Raw genomic sequence first — 12,126 nt, 5'->3', positions numbered from 1 at the left:
AAGAAGCTTGGGAATCCTTGGGAACCGCTCTGTCCTGGTCTGTAATGCTGGCTCCTTTGATTACTACTTATGGCAAGTTACCCAACCTTCCGGGACCCCGTTTCATCTTTAACGTGGTGGTGATAAAAGAAGCTGATAGTATGGCTGCAGGATTAATGAGGCCACATGTCTACAGTGCCTACACAGTAACTGTCCAATAAATGTTAGCCATGGCTATCATTATGGTTAAATCATGCTTTTATATGTCATTAACTTTGCTAAATCAAACATCCGAACCATGAGGTTCCTACACAGACAGAAAGTTCATCTGGAAACAAAACAAAAAAGTGTCACGTGTTGTCCAAACAATGAAAGTCGCATCCCTCTCTACCGTCCAAAGTTAGATGAGACCACTGGAAGGACACGTAAGGTTTCCAGGCTAATAATTTTAATCAAATTTGCCCTAGCCTCTGGTGGCCCAAACAGCACCTTCAGATTTTCCATAGCTTATGAATCAAGTATCTGGCTGAGAGAGAATACGGAATTCCTGCCTTTCATACAATGGAAAGAGCCCCATTCCCAATTGTTTTCTTTCCATTTCCCACCAGCACTTTCTGCTAATGAAGAGACAGCTTCTTCCTTCACTCCCGAGTTTCAAAAATGTCCAGACAAACTGCAGGGTGATGCCAACCTGAGAACTCGGGGGTGACGTGATTCCTATAAATACTGTCCTGTTAGGCCAGGGCCCGGTGACTCAAATGGCCCAGTTAAATGATTTAAGCTAACCTGTTTGGCCCCTTGGGCTCATAAAACCTAAAAGTTCAGGGGCTCAGTTTTGAAAGGTACCTTATTTAACTTGTTTTTAAAACTAGCACACTCGAGTTTTGTGTATTTGACTTGACAGACACACTGACTTGGGTTTGGGGCTGATATGTCTGCCTGGCTTAGCAAGTGTGGGGAGGACTTGTGTTGAAAGGAAGCAAAGCGCAGGTGTGGCAGCGATTTGTCTCTTGCTCACACACAGAGAGAGGTGCGGGAGGGGGCGGGGAGGGCAAGACAGGAATCCTGCTGAAGGGAGGGGAAGGGTTGTGTCTCCTAGGACTGGATTCTTCCCACACTCAGGATAAGGGTAAATGTCAGGATGCTGTGTGGGGCTGTGGGAACCTAGCCGTGCTGGGGCGTTAAGGACTTTTTTCGCAGACATCTACCTCACTGTAAACACTGGCTGCCATGGTTAGCAGGTTGCTCTTTCTTGGGCTTTCAAGGTGAACTCTTCCAAAGAGTTGCTGAACTCATCTGGGAAAGTCGGGAGGCTGACCAGCCCTCTCCTGTCAGCCCTGACGTTTTAGAGGGACTCTGCCAAGTTCTGTCTTTAAGTGGAAAACTAGGAGTTATCAGCTTTCTGGCCTTGTTAATTGCCAAGGAAGAATGTCAAGAGAAGATCAAGAAAGGAGCCAAGGACAAACCCCAGGAAGGTCAGAGAACTTTGTAAATGTACGGACTAGAGTTTGATTTGGTCATCTTGTTCTCTCATGGATGCTTCTGCTTAAGCCTTGGGTTCTGTTCTCCAGGGATGGAAGTCTGGATCCACCCAGAACCTGCCACTGGGATGTATTGTTCTCCTCGCATGCTCTCTGCTCCTGTTTGATGACGCCCCCTACTGGCAGACATGTTCTCTGGTCTGTGCTCAGAAAATTCCTATTGTTGCGGTCCAGATCTGCTGTGGGTGTCCCATGCTCATGTGGGTAACTGGGAGGAAGCAATGACAAAGGCAGCTCACTGGAGTGGAGCAGCTGCATAGCACCGAGAGCCACCGTCCTTGGTTTGACTTAACCCTGCCATTCACTTATTCTGCAGTGCTCGGCAAGTTCCTCAACAGAAGCTGTGCAGAGTTATTTTGAGAATCAAATAACTTACCCGACATTTGCATGTGAGCTGCTCTGGAGCGCACAGTAGATGCTCTGGCGAGCCTCTTTTCTTCCCTGCTTCCCCTTACCTGGTATATGATAGTCCCTGTCAGTACACTCGGTAGAATTTCTTCGGTGATGGAGCCCCAGCTTGAGCAAGACAAACAACAAACAGATACCCTGGGGCTCATTTTCTTCTGTGATTGCAAAAGCCATGCCCGGCACCATCCAGGGCTCCTACAGTGTTTGCAGATCCCAGATTTCCTCCTTTATTTTCTGGCCTCTGCTTTTTCAGTAATTATTTAGTTCCCAGGGTTCTCCAGCCAAGGTCCCAGAATTTTATCCAATTAATTTTCATCGGCCTGGCTTAGGTCCCATGCCCATCCCTGAGGTCTGGGAGAAGTGGTGTTCTGAGAAGCACTCTCTCCATGTCCATGTGTCTGTCTGTCTGTCTGTCTGTCTGTCTGTCTGTCTGTCTTTCTCTCTCTGTCTAATTCCTCTGAGCTGAGGGTGGGAGCACTCTTACCCAGTCTATCTGTACCAAGGGAAATCAAGAGGTGGGTTCTCAAGGGAAATTAGGACACTGACCAGAAGCAGATTCTAGTGATGGATTGAGAAACCACCAGGTTTCTGGCATTGATTTGACTGCAGTGAAACCCGTCAGGTGTTTTCTGCCTGGTGGGCTTTCTAAGATCTTAGTGGGCTGGGCAGGTGTCTCTTGGTTTGGGGGCTTCCTTATTGTTATATCAGTGCTATGGATCAGGAGGTAGTTTGGGGATGGGAGACCTAGTGAGCTCTGTGAAGTGTTGGGATTAGGTGTTCCTCCCAGTGTCCTGGAAGTAAAGAGATGGCACATGGAGACTGTTGACACGCTCTGCAGTCAGGCAAGGGTCAGGGATGCCTCAGTGCTTGGACTGAACTTGACCTGGGAGAAGAGCAGCCACTAGCCACTGCCTGCCTCAGGCAAGAATGGAGGGAAATCAGAGAATGCATATGGAGGCCCCCCTGTTCCCTTCCTCCGTGCTCACACCTGCACTTTCCAATGGCTACCCCATGGCAGAGTGTGAGCCCAGGTGTTGTGGTCCCCGAGCAAGGCCAAGGGCAGAGAGTGGAGAGGCGCCAGCGAGGCCCCACATCCTGTGAGCTTTGCTGTCTTGGAGATACTTGGCTTATGATCAGTGGTGCTGGGAGTGGGAGTTTAGTCAGCGTCTCCGGCTAAATTCTGATTTATTCTCTTGCTCTTGGAAATGTAATAATCTCTCCATCAAAGCTCTATCTATCTGCCAAAATAATGCATGTCCTTTTGTACAAACGAAAGAATTACAGCTATTATGCAAACACTGAAAGGGGACCACATTTGCATGCAGAGGGGAGAGAAAGAAAAATCCTATTTGCAATGAAATTAATGATACCAACGTGGCAAAGAGACGTATGGGCACCCATTTAACACTTGGACGGGAAAAGAACGAAGATTCCTTGCCAACCCTGATGAAGTAATGAGGCCAAAAAGAAAATACTCTGAAATAGAGGCCTGGCTGGAATAAGCCGGAATTGGGAATTTCTGGCCATTTGAAGATGCCCTCATCCCAACAAAAGATGGAAATAAAGGTTCTTACACAGCCTAACCATGAATATTAATGTTCTAGATCTGGTGCCTGAACCAAGTTCCTCATTAGGATGGGCATCGTCAGAGAGCTGTGAGCAGACAGGATCTGGGCTGCTGGGTGGCCCGAGGAGAACATGCTTTGCATTTGAAATCAGAAGGCAGGTAGAAGGGAGAGGCTTAGAATGTGTTTGTGTTCCGTGACCTGGTGCATGATCACCAGGAAGCAGGAGCCTGACAGAGAAAGGGAATGAATCATCTATTCTGAGGAAGAAAAGCTACAGTGTCCCTGGAGGAATATTCCATTCCTAAGAGGCTTCCCGGCCCACCAGTCCTCAGGATATAGGCACACTCCTCTGCCTGCCTCGATCACCCCTAGTGTCTGGGGTGAGGACTGTGTCTGCCCTATGTAGTCTCTTCTATCATCAGTTCTTGGCACAGAACAGACACACGTAGGGCATGTTGGATGCAGAGTCTGGGGAAATGGTTTGGTGGGTAGATTGCAAGCGTGAGGACCCGAGTTCGGATCCTTAGAACCACATGAAGCTGGATGCTTCAGTGGTCCTACAGTGAGGCGGGAGTCACAGAGCAGCCAGGGCCGACATAAACCGTGACGAACACCACATGACCCTGTCTCAAACAGGGGGGAAGGCAGGCAAGGATGGACAGGGACTGTTCTCCGACCTCCTCAGCTGCACTGTGACATGCATGTGCTTGTAGATGGACACATATGTACACATTATAAATCAAAAGCTAAAAAATGTTGAGGAGCTGGAGGATGGCTCATGGATTAAGAGCACCGGCTGTTCTTCCCGAGGACCTGGGTTTAGTTCCCCGCACCTACAGGGCAGCTCACAATTGTTAGTAACTCCAGCCGCAGGGCATATAGCAGCTTTTTCTGGCTTCTTGGGCACCAGGCATGCACGTGGTGCACAAACATACACATAGGCAGCACACCTATTCATATAAAATATTTAAAAAATTAAGAAATGATGAAATGAGAATATAATAATCAATGATTCATGGAACTTCGGTGTCCCAAGTAGCTACACAGATGACCTTTTATAATGGTTGGGTAAGGGTGACTTGGGGAAGGTTAAGGATGGTGAGGTCTATTTGGAGCCAGGCTGCCAATCAACCCATTCACTTCTCCAGCCCCACAGCTTACATTGGTACTAAGATCCCAGCCAGAGGGATTTTTGATTTTGTTTTTGAAGCAGGGTCTTGCTATTTAGCCCAGGCTGGCCTCAAACTTACAATCCACCTGATCCAGCCCTCTCTGGGACTCTGGGATCACAGGAATGCACCCCTACTTATCTTTGGAACTTAATATCTTTAAACATTCCTTAGGTGATATCCCCCTTACCACCTGGAAACCCTTGCCCAATGACTACAGCCCATTCACCTTCCAATCCTTCCTACTTCCACAGCTCAGCTGAAGGCAGCCGCTCTTAATAGTTGCTTAGAAAGTGAAGTCTCAGGACTGCTCAGCAGCCGTGGTGATGGTTGGTCTCCCTGGCCCCCATAGTTGGGCCATGCAGGATGGCCCCAGGGGAAATGGTGATAGACTTTCCTCAACCTCCACTTCTCCAGGTCAGAATCCGGGAAAAGGCTGGAATATGACCTAGGTCAAGACTTGTTGGAGACAGAATGTCATTAGATGGTGGGATGGTTCCAGCCCCTGGACAAGTACTGGGATTCCTCGGCACCTTCCCCACAAGTATGAGATAGGATGCCTGCTCTCTGTGCAGGTTTAACTAAAATTGGCCCCCATAGGCTCATATATTTGAATGCTAGGTCACTAGAGAGTGGCGCTATTAGGTGTGTTCTTGTTGGAGTAGGTATGGTCTTGGAGGAAGTGTGCCTTGGGGTTTCAAATGCTCAAGCCAGACCCAGTCTCTTTCTTTTCCCACTGCCTTCAGATCTGGGTGTAGAACTCTCAGCTACCTCTCCGGCACCATGCCTGCTGTGTGTTGCCATGCTTCCCGCCATGATGACGGTGAACTAAACCTCTGAATATAAGCAAACCTAATCAAATGCTTTCCTTTATAAGAGTTGCCCTGGTCATGGTGCCTCTTCACAGCAATAGAACACTGACCAAGACACTCACCTTCCCAGGTTGAGTCAGATTCCATGTGACCTCTGTGGAGACAAACGCTGGACTATTCCAGAAGCTCTCCCACTCCTGCTCTCAGCAGAATTCCACAGTCTCTACACAGGAATTGCACTCATGATCACAGAATGTGATAGACCGAAAGACTGCCTTTCACCTCCTTCCAATCTATAGAGTCAATCGTACCCTGAGATTATTGTTTCCCAGATTAAGGAAATAATATTATATATTATATATTTATAATATATTATAAATTAGGGTAGGATATCGAGTCATTAGAAGCACAGATACTGTGAGCATATAAACTTAAATGGTAAGCTTTAGTGGACACACACACACAGGTACACATGCACCTACACAAGCATACACACACAAACACACACACATGCACCTATTACCTCCCCCCCCCCCGACAATTGTTGTTGGATTCTGGAGCCAGGTTGTGTGAATTTGAATATGGCCTATCTCATACTATGTACATTTGGGAAATCACTTAACTACTCTGCTCCTTGCTTTCTTCATCTGAGAAATGGGATAACACCCTTTACTTCATGAGGTTGGTATAAGGATCAGTGAGGTACTATATACAAAATTCCTAGAGCAGTTGCATACAGTGAGCACCAACTAATGCCACCTCTTATTAGCAGCCCATCAAAGATGACTGATAGGCCCCAAGGGGAATGTGGCAGGTAGGAAGTGTTGCTGCTTCTTACAAGGTCGTGCCCTGTTTAACTGCTGAAGGTTGAGAACTGAAGCTGTCTTAGTTGCAGGGCTCCGAGTGAGACGGAGTGTCTTAGAGAGACGATGGTGTGTTTCCCTAGGCATGCTGCTAATGCATAGGACTGTGATTTTTCACTTCTTGAATCACAGAGTCCTGAGCACTGGGAAAGGGCCCGCAATTCATCTTGGTCTGAATAGAGAAGGAACTGGCTTGCTCAAGACTGCCCAGCTCTCCGTGGCCTGGCCTCTAATTGCTAGGGCAGCATTCTGCCTGCTCATCACCATAGTTACTGTAACACAGTGCCTGGTGATACATTTTATATCCACATCTGTAGTGTTGAGAGTTACATCCACATGCACAGGCAGCGAGGGGCAGACAGCATGGCTCCTGTAAGGAGCCACAGGCATCTTGCTGCCCTGCACCTTGTTTTCTTCTTTGAGGGAGGTGGGAAGACTGTGTCCCTGCAACAGGCTGCTGACTACAACCTACAAAAGATCTTGGGTGCATGTGAGCCGTCCAGACTTTAGAGGAAGGTCACCAGGCAGCTGGAAAACTGAGGGAAGCAGGGAAAGCAGACTTGGAAAATCCTAGCCATGGTCGGGCAGTAGTGAGGAGGCCACCGGGAAAGCTGTTCCCCAGCCTTGCATAAAGCTGCTGCCCCTGGACTCTGACCTCCCGTGGCTTGGCCACTCTGAGCACTCTCCTCCCCTGCACCTTTGCTTCACTGTTGTTGGTCCAGAACCTCAGCACTAGTATCTCAGGAGCTGAGCTGGGTCAGACATCTGAGAGCCAGAGTGAGGGGAACAGAGATGATGGTAGTAGGATGTGGACGCAAGGTACCCAAGAATAACCAAGAACTGCAGAGGAGAATCTGTCCCTTGTGTCCTTTTGACATAGGATAGTGTTTGAATGTTAGGTAAATAAAAATAAAAAGCAAGAAAGATTTAAGGTACACAAGAAAATTCTGAATTGGCCTATTGCCAACTGCCCAGCCTTCACACCTACCTGGAGTCAGCACCGTGCTCTGTCTGTCTGCCCTCGTCATTCCCTCTGAGAGAGAGGAGAAGACGGACTGAGCAAGACCACAGGGTCAAAAGATTTTCCCTTTCTCTTTGCCTCTGTCACTACCAGGATCATTCCTAAAGACCCCGAGTGTCTTCTAAATGCTTACTATTGGTTTATTGTGATAAAGGTCACATGACATAAAAGTCACCATTTTGACCATGTTTGAGTGTGTTACTCAGTTCCATTTAGTAGACTCATGGTGTCTTGTGACCACTGCCACTCTGTCATTCCAGAGTCTGCACCCAGAAGCACTTGCCACAGGTACCCCTGGAAGTCAGTGTTCTGCATTTTGTTTCTATGGATTGGCCTGTTCTTGAAAGGTCACACCAATGTAACTGGACACGAAACTGCCTTACTGTCATGTCCTCTCCTCACGGCACTTGCTACAGGTACTTTGTGGCCCATCTCCTCTCCATTTGGCGCCTCACACCGCTAAGGTGAGGGAGTTAGCTTGGTTCCTAGGCCCTTCCCTGAGGCTCACAGATGGGAGGTGGGGGAGGAAGCCATCAGGAGACAGGAAATCCCCAGATGGAATGGAATGGCTCAGTCAGGAAAGTGCTTGCCTTGCAAACAGGAGGAACTAAGTTAGATCCTCAGAACTCCAGTTAAAAACAAACTGTTGGCATAGAAGTGTACACTCCTGGTCATGAGGAGGTGGAGATGGGCTGATCCCTCAGGGCTTGTTGGCCAACCAGCCTGTCAAACTGGTCAGTGAGAGAAAAGGCCGGTGGCACCTGAAGGATGCCAAGGTTACCCTCCGGCCTCCACCCCAGCCAGCACACATGTGCAAACACCCTCCCTACTAAAAGAATCCCCAGACAGACAAGCAACTGGGGGTCACTATGTGATTAACCACAGAGCAGGCGGCGGCTTGTGGAAAATTTCAAGTGTGTGGTAGGTCAGGATGGATGGAGACATCTCAAAAACAGGTCCAGGCTGTGCCACTGGCCCCTGCCTGTCCCGCTGTGTCCATGCTGCCCTCCACTACGGAGGGAGGACACTGAGGAAGTACCTGGTCTTCTGAGGCTCAGGCAATGAGCAGGTGCGCCGTAGGGCCTTCCTCTCCCTGCAAGAGCACACGTGGGTGCCCGTGCCAGCAGCCATGACAGTGAAATTAGCCAGGGTGACAGGACATTGCAGAGACCCCTGAGTGCCATAGCTTGAGGAATCTGTAAGTGTGGACTGGAGGGATTGCCTCGGCAGTTAAGACAACTTGTTGCTCCTGCAGAGGACCCAGACGTGATCCCCAGCACTTATACAGTAGCTTCTATCTTCCAAAGCACCAACTCCAGTGGAACCCATAACCTCTTCTGACCTCTGTGGTCACCAGGCATGCGCGTGGTGAACACGCATGCACACAGGCAAAACATTCATGCGCATAAAATAAACAATAAATAAGAGACTGCCAGGTTCTTGTTTCTCATTGGACAGTTTCCTGGTGAGAGTTGGGCTGGCGGGCAGCTCTGCCCCTCTCTGTTACCCAGGCTTCAAAGCTGACAGCACCAGTCTCTTTATCTTCAGCAGAAGGTTGCTGAGGGGTGGCTTGGGAGGCTCAGCTGGTGGGATGTGAAGTGGTCCTGTACCAGGCAGGGCTGAGCTCACCAGAGGGCAACTCTGTCAGCTCTGCAGCTGGAGTCGGTCTCCTCCAGGCTGGCTCTCTTCTGACATTCACTACTAGGCATGGAAAGTCTTGAGGGATGGGTGGGTGGGGGCTTTAGGAACTCCTCCGGTTCTGACGCCACCTCCCTGGTCCTACTCTATATCAGCAACTCAGTGTCTGGGGATAGCCCTCGCAGGGATCTCTGCTATGTCTTCAACCAGGACCCCAGATGTTTAGAGATGGTGGTCTCGCTGAGGTGCTGGGTAGAGGAAAAGATGAGTTTAGAGAGGGTGGTAAAAGAAGAAAGCCATGATTATTGGCTCCGGCCTCCTGGCAGGTGAAGAGACCATTGCAACCGTACTTCCCGTAAGCTAAGTGCTCTTTTAGGCCTGCTTTATAGGGAGAATACTGATGGTAGCCAATCTTGAAATTTAGGTTCCAACTCGGCCACCTGAAATGGTACTATAGTTGAGGATGTTTGCATCTGCTTGAACATGGGTAATGTTTTCACCTTAAACAAAAACAAACCTGGAAGCTGAGAAGGCATGTAGAGTGGGCTGCACTGACCACTGCTGGTTCGGCTCCTGTATTGATTCCCCCCGCCCCTCTAATCATACTTTTTATTATTTTTAGTTTCTTAAGACAAGGTTTCTCTGTAGCTTTGGAGCCTGTCCTGGAACTAGCTCTTGTAGACTGGACTGGCCTCGAACTCACAGAGATCCACCTGCCTCTGCCTCCTGAGTGTTGGGATTAAAGGCGTGCGCCGCCACTGCCTGGCTACTCATACATTTTTGGCAACTGACCCCATTGGCTCAGCCATTCGGACTTCTGTGAGGGTGAGCTTTCCATTTACATCAGCCAACCCTAGGTTCTTGCTGGGGACTGAGCGGGAGCCAGAAGACTTCTGGGTGCAGGATGAGGCACGGTCTTGCTCATCTCTTCTTCCTCTAGGAGGGGATAGATTTACACTGTTGTTGGTTACTCAGGGCCTTGTGTCCCCTGCCCAGACCTCTGTAAGTGGTCTGTCATCAAAGTTTCTTCATGTGGGCCATATGGGGCAAATTGTTCCCTATGGGAACAGATTTTCCCCACTCCAAACTCCTGAGCAACTCCAGTAAAGGGGCACCGAGTGCCCCACTCATTGCAGAGCACGAAGGCTGTCCTTGGCACCCAACGGCTCAAAACTGGACTGAGGACCTGCGATTTCCAGGAACCATACGGAGCCAGAGCAGAGGACAGCCAACCAGCTCTGTGCTCCTGTTTCTCTATTTCTAGGAAAGCTACCAGGAATCATTCCACCTTACCTCTTCCCGAGGGTCCCTGTGCCTCAGAAAATCACCCAGGTGTCATTGCACAGCACCTGCCAGCACTCCTCCCATGTCCCCCCCACAATGCTTTCAGGCCTGGCCACCGATGATGACTGCATGTCCACATGTGTTGTTTTTTTACCAGGGCCAGATATCTGGGGGAAAGGAGAGACATTTTACCAGGGCTGGTATCCAGGGAGGCAGGGGTAAGAAACTGTTCCCACAAAATTACTAGTGTGGTTTGTCAGACAGTTTATGCCAACCTCAGGCTTCCAAGGAGCTTAATCCCTATAGGCCCAGTCTCTTTCCTGTGTCCCAGCGACACTGTTAAGCGACCCTGTGCTCTGGAGTTACTGGCTACGACATTACCACTTCTGGTCACTAAAGGTGCTTGCAGTGCAGATGTGAATGGTGCTAGCAAGGTGAAGGGCGGGGTTCAGAGGTCAGATCTCATGGGTTGGGGAGAAGGCAGGAAGAGAACTCAGGCCTGAGGGTACCAGTGGCAATGGGAATTTTTATTCCATCTCTAAAGGAGGGCCACCTTCTCTGCATCCTCCCCAGACCACTGCTCCTTGTCCCCAACTATTCTGAGTGTGTAGGGACAAGTGGCCGAAGTACAGGGGTGGGAGGTGGAGATCACAGTAATTCCTAGTACTGATTAAGGATTTCTGCATGCCTCTAACCTTAGCGCTCTTTCCTTAAACTATACAGTGTGGCTTTCCTTGATGCTTACTGAAGAGACAATGTTTTTAAATTCTTATGCGTGTGTTTACACATTTGAGATGTGTAACCTGTGAGAACTGATAGAATCCTTAGAGTTATCTAAATTACTTAGATTTGATTAATATGATAATGGAAGCTCAGAGTTTTATCACTAGAATTGTCAACATTATGGACAGAAAATTCAGCCCGAATAAAGAATACATTGGCTTATATGACTGAAGAGTGTAGAGGCATTGGCTCCAGGTATGGCTTGACCTAACTGCTAAACTGCTCATCCAAAGCTCTGAGTCTTTTTCATGTTCTCCTTCCGTCTTTCTCAGTATTCTCTCACTCCTAGGAATCTAGCATCTATTCCTGTAGCCTCATGCGCTCTCTGATTCCAGATCTTACATCACAGATAAGAGTGACAGCAGACAGGGGGATCATTTCCATCAGAGTCTTTCAAACGTCGTTCCCATCTCATTGCCTCGACCCAGTTTCCGGTTGGGCATTCTAACTCACATGGCAGGGAAAACTAATAAAATGGCTTTAACAAGATAATGAACCAGACTAGGTGCCCAGCAAGGATGAGTGGATAAATAAAAAGTAGTGTGTATATATTATTTGACTCAGCTTTATAAAGAAAGATGCCAGCTTATGCTGGAGAGGATGTGGGGTAAAGGGAACACTCCTCCATTGCTGGTAGGAATGCAAACTTATACAGTTGCTTTGAAAATCAGTATGGCGATTTCTCAGAAAATTAGGAAACAATCTACCTCAAGACCCAGCAATACCACTTTTGGGTATATATCCAAAGGAAGCTCAATCGTAACACAAGGACATGTGCTCAACTATGTTCATAGCAGCATTATTAATAATAGCCAGAACCTGGAAGCAACCTAGATGCCCCTCAACTGAAGAATGGATAAAGAAAGTGTGGTACATTTACACAATGGATTACTACTCAGCGGTAAAAAATAATTACATCTTGAAATTTGCAGGCAAATGGATGGATCTAGAAAAAACCATATTGAGTGAGGTAACCCAGACCCAGAAAGACAAATATAATACAGACTCATAAGTGGCTTTTAGACATAAAGCAAAGAAAAACTAACCTACAGTCTACAAC

Source organism: Arvicola amphibius, chromosome 6 (assembly GCF_903992535.2).
Source record: "Arvicola amphibius chromosome 6, mArvAmp1.2, whole genome shotgun sequence".
Taxonomy (NCBI): Eukaryota; Metazoa; Chordata; class Mammalia; order Rodentia; family Cricetidae; genus Arvicola; species Arvicola amphibius.
Note: the sequence above shows the minus strand (reverse complement) of the source record.